Source organism: Lipophrys pholis, assembly GCF_963383615.2.
Source record: "Lipophrys pholis genome assembly, chromosome: 7".
Classification (NCBI taxonomy): Eukaryota; Metazoa; Chordata; class Actinopteri; order Blenniiformes; family Blenniidae; genus Lipophrys; species Lipophrys pholis.
In genome coordinates this window covers 13594604-13604319 of record NC_137638.1, presented here as the reverse complement: position 1 = coordinate 13604319, position 9716 = coordinate 13594604, and positions in this window count along the sequence as shown.

Genomic DNA, 9716 nt, shown 5'->3' with positions numbered 1-9716 from the left:
GAGGTGGGATTTGCTTGTAGTTTGCAGCGAAAGGGCCACACGGCTGAATATGCACATACAGATCCGCTTATTCCTGGACACACATACACCTGACGGCTGACTCACACCTGCTGCACTGTCGATGACTGAGTGAGATCCAGATAAAAGGAAACAAGCCCCGGGGGACTGGTGTGTGCGTGCATTGCGCCTGTTTGCATGTGTCTGTTTGACGAGACATTCACTGCTTTTTTGAATCCACGCCAACAAAGAAGACTGCATTTGAATGAGAGACGCCTCATGTCTGGCTCTGCTAGGAGAGAGAGAGAGAGAGAGCTGGAAAGGACATAGTAGGACACAAGTGCTCTGACACACATACACACACACAAACACTAGATATGGACTTGAAGAGTATACTCGACGAGGGGAAGTGTGGCAGTGAGAAAGAGAGGCCCATAGACAGAGTGAAACTAGATACCTGGGTGGATTTTGATTGAAATAGAAACAATGTGAAAACATGTTTTATCCCAAATCCTGCAGTGGACACACATTTTATAAGATAAGATCTCCCTTTATTTATCTCGCATGTGGAGAAATTTGCACGACTTTAATAGTAAGCCTGGATATAATGACTCGTTTGAAAATACATCCCTCATATTGTCATTTAAATACCACCCTTAATACAAATTCAGATATACGCAATCAAAGGACACTGAAAGGCCAGGATGTTTCGATCCACCCACAAAGGCAACAAAGTCGCTCTTTGTCAATTTCCAAGGCAGACGTCACTGACATGCCTTGCTCTGGGGCTGCGGATGAAGTTTGCCCACACGGGGGCCCCTTCTCTGCATATTAGCTATTACCTCCACCCACACTGTACACACTGGAAATACTGTATGATTATCTAATGGAGACAAACAGCAGTTACCGAACATTCTAAATCCAACTCTTTTGCATGCATGCATCCAGACAAGGCGTGCAGAGGACAGGCACGCGGTTTGATGCACAAGATTTGCACAAGTGACTACACCACATGCATTTAAAAAGAAAAATAGACACGGCTAAAGTTCCTCTTTGCGTTACAGAGCGAGTGAGGTCTTCTGACTGTGGTTTGAGTGTCTGTCTGTGAGCACACATGCAAGTCTGTGTTTTTGAACAGCAACAGAGCCAGACAGTGTCAGAGAATAATAGTTGCTGGGTAGAGTTGAGGTGTCTGCTGAGGATGTTATGGTTGGCTGGATGGTTTTCCTATGTTTCATAAACTGTCTGGTCCTCTACAGGCAGACCAGGACTAAAAAGCCGTCTCACAGATTCATCATAGACGCACAAAAAGTGTAGGTTGATGGAAGGTAAAAAATGTTTTCTAGAATTTCTTGTTTCATGAATCTGGCTTCTTCTCAAATTGAAGCACATTTGGTCGAAAGTGTCCTGAAGCAAATGTCTTTAAGTGTCCTTGCTCAAGACACTAAAGCTCCAGAGGGATCCCTGTTGACGAGATCAATCAAGGATTACTCTTGCATGTTCGTATTGTATCTTTGGTTAAACTGTCACTCATTTCCTACATTCCTGTTCCACTGATTATGCAAATGTTATTAAACTTATGTGCTTTTTAAATTGTTTGTGACTTGTTAAGAAATGAGGGTGGGGGGGGTGGGGGGGTGGGGGGGGGGGGGGTGTGTTAAAACAGTGCATTACTGATGATTAAATTACCTCTCTTTTGGCCTCAGGGTGCACTCAACTGAAGAGCAGGTGATTTCTAGACAGAAGGAAAAGAGGATAGACAGCAACAACAAAGAAAGCTCTGTTTTAAGGAAATGGTGAGTGAAACACACAGTTACATACAGCTATGCACAAAGCATATGCATACACAATCACACTGCCTGTGGAAGCTATTGTTTACTTGCTGCAGCTGCATCCTGTGTGGCAGGCAATACATAGGTCCTACTACAGATCACTCCTCACTCACACACATACAGTGCAAACAGTGAGACAAAAACACACTTATATTCTTTGTACTTTGTACTTATGTCTGTTGACTCCTCGTTTGTGTCTGTTTACATTTATTTCCCTCAATGTTAATTGATTATTATATCAATGTATCAAAAGTGTATACATAAACTCAGCTTAAAATTTCTGTAATAAAAATATGAAAGATTTTATTGCCTTTTGTGTCCATACATGTTACCTGTGTGCTAATCATATTTTATAATAAGGGAGATAGCAGAGCTTCTGTTATTTGTGTCTACAGTAATAAAGTGATAAATGGAGAGACAAAATAGATCCTGATGGTAAAGGGGCCTGAAACAGGTGCCATGGGCCGACATTCAACCTCTCTTATACCATCTTATAACAGCTGTACACACAGACGACTGCACATGTGTCCACAAACCAACTAAGAAAGGAATTTTAGTGACAGCATGATAGTTACTCATGCAAAAATAAAATTGGTGAGAATTTTTTTTTTTTTATATTTCTGTCCCAGCCAACACATTAGAGCAATCATACGGTGTGTGTGTTCAAAATACAACAGGCAGGCACACTTGCACATATGCTCCTCAAAACCCTCCATTTACAGATTAGACTGTTGATTTTTAATTGGCTTAGTGGCCTGTTTGTTTGATCCTGGTATTATTGTCCACTGTGTTTCCTTCCTTGAGTGAGCTGATTAAAAAAAATCCTCCCCATCAACACACCAGCGGATAGATACTACCGCTTGATTAATTCGGAGACACAAATGCACATGTCATAATCCCCATCTTCCTATTGGCTACAACAGAGGTGCTGTTTCCAAAGCAACACTGGAATGCATGCGTGAAGCACCACCCCTTGCAGGAAGGAACCCCGTGTAAACAAATCAGCTGCAAACCTGCCATGTGCCAAATAGTGTGCTCCCTCAGACTCTGTGGTAAACAGAATGTGATGCTGTATGCAGACAGACAACATTGTGGCTGACCTCTAGTATTACATGTTTTTCTGTTGCCATTGAGATCTTTTACCATGTGTTGAATTGTGAGTAGTGTTTGGTCATTGAATTGACAAACAGACGATCAAATCTACAAAGACATAGAACAACAGGCTATTAAAATGTCTCTGGATATTCATGGTATGTTAGGCAACTGAAATGTACGCTTGAAGTCAACAGCGGTGCTGCGTCAGCGTGAAAAAACATGTGCATCATGCAGTGGTGTCACTAACCTGTCCTCTCAAACTGGCGTCACATCATCTGCGCCCCCTTGTTATTTTACTGGATGTCCAGCCTTTTGTGTTTACTTTTACGGCTAAGATGACACAACTTGGCCTTTCCAGAGCAGGCCGGCAACAAAAGGTAACCAAAGTTCAGACGATTAAGCCCAATGATGTTTCAAAACAGCTCAAATAGTCTATTGTGGTTTGTGATTTGACCTTAAAGTTCTTTTCAGTGAATTAAAACAGAGGGGAAAGAATAACAAGGTTATTAAGGAACATAACAGAAGATAAACACATTCATAACAGTGATCAAAATACCCACACATTGGAACACCTATCCTGTTGAGCAACAACTCTCAACATCCAATCAGATTTCTGTTACCAGCAGCAACTACTCATGTTTATGCCTGCCTCTCAAAAACCCTGCCCTCCTATTGGCTGTTGTTCAGGACATGGAGTACAGCCCCTCTCCCTAACCCCCCCTCTCCTGTTTTCCTTCTGCCTGCTCCTCTATTCCTACAGATTAAGTGACACCAGCAAAACAAAAAGCTTATTTTTGTTTTTCATCAATGACAGTGCACCCACATAAACACGGGTCTTGTTCAGATGTAAAGGTATTTATCTTATAATTGCACAAAGCATCATGGAGCTGCAAGAGCAGGAAGCGCTGCAGAGGAGGTGGGAGGAATGAACCACTGTTGCCATGCACCCTCAGTGTGTTACTGGGTTAAGTATGGTATGTTGCTAAGAAAAAAAAATCTAGTGTAAGGCAGAGGGGCAATTGCATCACTCCCTTGAAAAGTCCTTGAAAAACATTGCTCTCTCCTCCGGTGCACCGTGCAAAATTCTAATTGCACTTTCAAGTCATCCTCTGGGAGAAAGTTCAAATTGAAATTCTGCACATCAAGCTCGACCGTGCACGCTTACACAATACTCTCGTGCATGGAAGAGGCTTCACCTACACTGTGTGTGTGTGCGTGCCTGCGTGCCTGCGTGCCTGCGTGCCTGCGTGCCTGCGTTTTCTCAGAGTTATATTTAACCAAAACAAAAGGTATGTTTGTCAGCTGTACTTAGTCTCATTGTTCCTCTTTGCTATTGGCAGTTAAGGAAAAGGTGTATGAACATGCAGCCAGCTGCTGTTTGTTTTGGTCTGCCAGTAAGTGTTCGGAGGCTGTTTTCAGAGTAAAGTCACTATTAGATAAGATATGTTGCCAAGAACATGGTCAGCCTGTAAAGATCGGATATTATTACGCAACACCCCGATGGTTCAAGGAGCATGTTTTCAACTCCTGAGAAAGCATAAAGAGCTCGCATGCATGCAGGGAACCTGAAAACATGTTGTGGCCAACTTAATATTTAACTCTCCCATCATGGTGAAAGAGAGAGAGAGATGATCACATGTTACTCTTGTTTTGCATTTTCACACATGTGTTTGTGTGTATGGACAGGCTCAGAGGTGTTTGGACATGTGTTTACATGGATTTACTCAGACACATGCTCACTTTCAAAGAAAGTCAACTTGTTTGTGCATGAGACGGAGACAAGCGTGATGAGCAGCTGCATCATCGTTCCCCTAATAACCCTGACCTGTAATGGAGTGACGACATTGCCCAAGCAAACAAGGCTTTCATCAGGGATCCTCCTTCACTTCTACCAGTCTCTTCTACCTCACCTGCTTCCTTAATCTTTTCTTTCCTCTAATCTGTCTTTCACTCTTTTTCTCTGTGTCAAGGCTGGCAATGCTGCCTGCAGCTCGGCTTCCCTTAAGTTTTCTAATTAGCCTGTGCACTGAAAGCAGAGAGGCCGTCTAGCAGTCACCTTGTTTACCCTGTGATCAATCTCTCTCTCTCTCTCTCTCTCTCTCTCTCTCTCTCTCTCTCTCTCTCTCTCTCTCTCTCTCTCTCACGCATCCTCAGGCAGAGGGGGAAAAATATATATAAAATGCTGCTTCTAGTCCCTCTGCAAGCATGCACCAAAGCACTTGAACAGCATGTTACTTCTATTTTGAGGCGTTTCTTTTTGTTTTTTTCATACTTGCACAGCCCAAAAGATAACTACATGGAATTGATATTCTGCAGAGAATGTCCTCCTATCTCTTTTCTTCTTTCCTGTTTGAGCAAATGCGCAAAGCTGACATTGCTCTTGAGGACAGGGAACGCATGCTGCCACTTCAGGCACCATTGTGTTTGACCTGAAATAGCCTTAAACATCAGTGTAGAGGAATTTAGAATCGAGACGTTCTATCGTCTCCTTGAATCCACACCGTCACCCTGTCTGCCCTCTCTGTCTGCATGCCGGGACAGAGCACAAACCCTCTCACATGGGGAAAAAAGTAGCTCGTGCTTCCCTCATATTTTTTGTATGTCTCAGTGTCTGCTTGTATCCATGTGGACGGCAGCATTAGTACATTTCTCCTCCTGCCTGCTGTGCTTCTATGGTCATGCCTTCCGGCCTGCTGCTCTACTTGAGAATTGTGGGTGGGAGAGGGATTCCTGGCATGGCTTAGAGTACATGTGCTTCTGGGAGGATAAGCTCAGCTATGTTAGTAATGTGTCAGCCCCGGCGAGGTTACAGTCTGCTCCCCATATTTAGCAAATCACTTAGCATTGCCCCACCTCAGCCAGACTGGCAGCCAGAACAAACCAGAACATGTGAATAGAATTCTGATGCAGACAGGGATCAGAGAAAAAGGTGTGTGTGAGAAATAAAATGCATTCTCACATTCAATAAATTCCATTCAGTTTAGTCAATAAATCACAAATGCTTTACTTGAGGCATGTGTATTAACCATGATTCCTTCAGTTTTCTATTCTTTGCTATCCTTCTGTGCTATGCTTGAACAAACCATGTGACCTCCATTGTACTCTGAGAGCAAGCTGTTTCAGTTGCCCTGAAATGCCCCCCTTGTTGTTTACACTTATCCTATGGTGGCGAAAAGGACAGACTTAAAGACTTGATCTCATTTGATCAATGCATCTGGAATGCTGTAGGCTTGTGGGTTGCATTCTTTATTCTGTCAAGTCCTTTGTTTACCGGAGCGCTTATTGTTATTGAGTGCCTTGCATGTTTGGTGTCCTGGTGTCCACCAGACTTTATCAGGACAGGAATGCAGCGTTTCTATAATGCAATCTAAGTTTAGCTGATGAAGTTAGAGTGAGGTCACTACACTCGGCTCTGCATGACACATATAGAATACAGTGGCCACAATTTCATGACAAAAAAGGCAGTAGAATGCGACACATAATCATGTTTGTGCTAATGTTATCAACATTGCACTCACGATTCAAACGTCCCGTCTCGTCAATCCATTCAGTTGCTGCTGAACAAACACCCTGATGCAAGCCCAAGGCAATTTCTACAGACATTTCAATTTGAAAACAAACATCCAGATGATTATATCCCCACTCAAATAGTGAAGGGATTATCTCTTACATTTAAGAAGATTCCCTCCCTGGCCAGTAAATTTAAGATGGTTGTTTCACCAGTTTCCACTTGATACGAGAGTATCACTTGATATTAGCTACAGTGTGTGTGTGTGTGTGTGTGTGTGTGTGTGTGTGTGTGTGTGTGTGTGTGTGTGTGTGTGTGTGTGTGTGTGTGTGTGTGTGTGTGTGTGTGTGTGTGTGTGTGTGTGTGTGTGTGTGTCACTCTAACCCCCCCCCCCAAGGGGACGAGTTGGATCTGAAAAGTGTAGGTCAGGTGTTTTGGTTGTGAAAGTGAGAGACACACAGCTGTTTTGCTTACTTTGATTACAGCTGCTGCAGAAAGGTAGTTGTGATCATTACCTTCTGCGCCGAGAGCTCTGAATCATGTGATCTCATCCCTCCGAGTAAGTTGTGGTCATCCCGGTGGCACAGGTGTGAGTACATGTGTATGCTTCAGAATTTACAGCCTGACTGAAACCAATCAACTAAAAAAAAAACACCTGTATGAAGTCATTCTGACCACCTGATAGTGACTACTCACAAACAGGTGCCTCAGTGTGTGCACATGTTGTTGTGGCATCGCCTCACAGCCACAGCACTAATGAGAAATCCCCTGCAAAGTCAGGGGAAGGCTTCTGGAAGTTGTGTATTCTACATTGTGCTTGCTCACCACATTTCTTCTGAGGTAGTGAGCTCACTGTGCGCAGCAGCGAGGGTGCAGCTCATCTCTACAGTGAGTGACACACACCCTGTACTTAAATTAGAGACACCCAACACCATCAGGCAATCTATCTATCTGTCTCTCCAACACTGGCTGCCTGAGCCAGCTGGGCCATGATCTCATGGTGCCGATATGGCCGTGCCAAAGAGTTCGAGCTGGGTGGAGTGGAAGAGGACAATGCTGCCTGCCAACCTCATCGTGCTGTGGTTACCGTGGGTGAAATGAAGCAGTAAAGAGGAAAGGGGCCACAGCTACCTATCAAGTAATGCAACTCTGGCAAGTGTAGCTCGTTCACCAAAGTCTCAGTGAAATATCTATTATTGTAAAAAAAAATCTAAAATATCATCATCATCATCATCATCATCATCATCATCATCATCATCATCATCATCATCATCATCATAAAATCCCCACGTGTTTTTAGATGTGGGTATTTTATAAAAAGTACGTAGGTGTTATCCTTGGCGAACAGATAACCATCCAATATATAATGTGTGGAGCCCCTGAAAAATTGCCCTTGAGGTTTTATTTTGTATATTGCAGCCCAATATTCAAATTGAGTGCCTTCCTTTGGATGATATTCAGCTGGAGGAGCTTTTGCACGATAACGTTATTTTTTAGAAACTTTGCAAGAATGGAAACAAAAACATAATAAAGTTGTAAATGCAAATGAGGGTTGCGTTACTCATGATGATGTAGCATTCCCGACAGCCTCTGTGGTCCCATTCAGCCATTTGTTACCACCTTTTGGAAAACAAGTGACAACTTTGATTATAAGATCACAAGTGAGGTATTTACAGGTAGTTTGCCAACGTGTGTTTGATTTAAAACATGCAAATCTATCATGCATGGTCATTGCTGCAGTGCTCTGGGAAGAGGAAGAAGAAGAAAAAAAGATCCAGATAGAATTACAACTCCTGAAACTACTACCTAATGTTATGCCACACCAATGTTTCCAAGTCAGAGCGCACATCTGTCTGGTCTTGCTCCCTCCCTTTCAGTCTATCGTAGCCCTAGATCTCCAGCTCAGACTTCATGCAGACAGTCTGCTGCCTCAACAGTCTGGACTGTTGCTCCAGGCTCTGGCACACCAGCCAGTTCAGGAAGAATGTTTGTTAACTTCACACAAATAGCAGCAGCAGCTGAGTGGCGAGAAGCCCTTTGCAGCCGCCTGTTTTTTTTTTAATGTTCTCTGCTTGCAAATATACACCTATGGCAAAAAGGATTTTTCAACAGTTTCAAAGTTTTTGTGGCTCCTCAGTCTTGCATAGGTCTTGCATGAGTCTCTGGGGCATAAATAAGGAGCAGGGTAGTGCTAATGTTGAACTGAGTGATACAGACCAGCATGTTTTTGAAAGGATAAAGACAAATCAGATCCATCACAAAGAGTTAATGCAACTTTTATCTAAACTAGGTCAAGGATTTAGCAAAAAAAAATCACATTCACTTTTTCTTTCAATGCAATCAGTATACACTCACTCAATATTATGCTCACTTGGAGCAAGTAGTAACACAGTCAACATTTATATTGCTCATTTTAAAAAGGTCTTATTATTACTGAAAACGGGTCGAGTTAAAACACAATTACGTTGCTATTGCTTTTTTTCCCCCCCAAGAGAACAAAGAAAGCTCTCTAAGAAGATCTGACCTCTTTAGAATACAATACCTGAGTATTTTGGGTGTTTGTGGGTACACGTGCTCAATAGAAACACATGTTTATCTGTGATTATTGGTATTGTGGGTCATTTTGAATGTGATTTGATCTACTCTGCAAGCTGGCTGGGAGTTTTATCAGTATGTTTTTCAGAACATTGACTTTTGCACTCAGACCTCGGTTTCACATTCAGTCAGAGCACATCATAGTAAAACCTGCACTCGTCATATTAGTCTCCTAAGAAAGCTTGGACTAGTTTAGTTTCTATAAGGTTTGTTGTAAATGACTACTTTTGCTAGCATGTATGACATTTTGAATTTACCTGTTGGCTCAGAAACTAACACAAAAAGGAAAGTCCCTTCATGGCATTTCTCACTAAAGCTGCTTCTGTTCCCACAATGCTGACAATCGACTTAGCTGAATGGACTACCTCCTTTAGTTTTGTGGAAATTGCGCAAGGTGGTGAACATTCATGTGCACTTATGCACATAAACAGATTCATGATTCTGAGCACCCGGTGCATCCGTGTCCGCGCACATGCAAGACACGACCAGCGATTGGCTGGAGACCCGAGGGGCTGCCAAGAAAATCGAGATGAGTTCCTCTGAAGTCTCCTCACTCTTTGATGTGGGCCCTCCTTTACCGTCAGCTTCACCTCAGAGCCGACCACATCGGCTCACACACTTCCTGTACTGGCCCACTGATGGTCATTTAACCCCACAACTGCCACCTCTCAGCTCTAGTGTGCACGTGT